The sequence below is a fragment of the Pteropus alecto genome, unplaced genomic scaffold (assembly GCF_000325575.1).
Source record: "Pteropus alecto unplaced genomic scaffold, ASM32557v1 scaffold98, whole genome shotgun sequence".
NCBI classification, from domain to species: Eukaryota; Metazoa; Chordata; class Mammalia; order Chiroptera; family Pteropodidae; genus Pteropus; species Pteropus alecto.
The window spans coordinates 9,829,084-9,829,385 of record NW_006443570.1 but is presented as its reverse complement, the minus strand read 5'-3'; the positions used below and the strand labels follow the sequence as shown (position 1 = coordinate 9,829,385).

The 302-nt window shown below is 73.8% G+C and overlaps 1 protein-coding gene across 1 annotated transcript in view; it reads right to left on the bottom strand.

Annotated features, from left to right (window-relative positions):
* NOG (noggin) overlaps positions 1-296 on the bottom strand; it is a 1,726-nt gene extending 1,430 nt beyond the window's left edge. Inside the window, exon 1 of the mRNA XM_006924856.3 lies at positions 1-296. This exon is cut by the window's left edge and continues 1,430 nt beyond it. The gene's annotated coding sequence lies outside the window, so the exon portion shown is untranslated.
* Between the last annotated feature and the right edge of the window lie 6 nt (positions 297-302).

Genomic DNA, 302 nt, shown 5'->3' with positions numbered 1-302 from the left:
CGCCGAGCCCGCGGCGCCGCTGCGCTCCCCCGTCTCTCCGGCTGCCGCTCACCCGAAGCTGGGCAGGCGCAGGGCCGGCAGCATGAGTCGCCCGGAGAGCCCTTCGCGCAGCGCCGGCTCCCACCGAGGCGGAGAAAAGGCACACAAGTTGGCCGCAACTCCTCTCCTGGGTCTATTCGGGAAGACGGCCGCGGCTGGGCATCCGAAATTACTCCAGGGCGAACGCGAGCGCGGGGGGCGCCGGCTCCTCGCTGCCTTCCCCGGCCGGCGGCAGTGCAGGGCGCGTGGACGAGCCGCTCTCC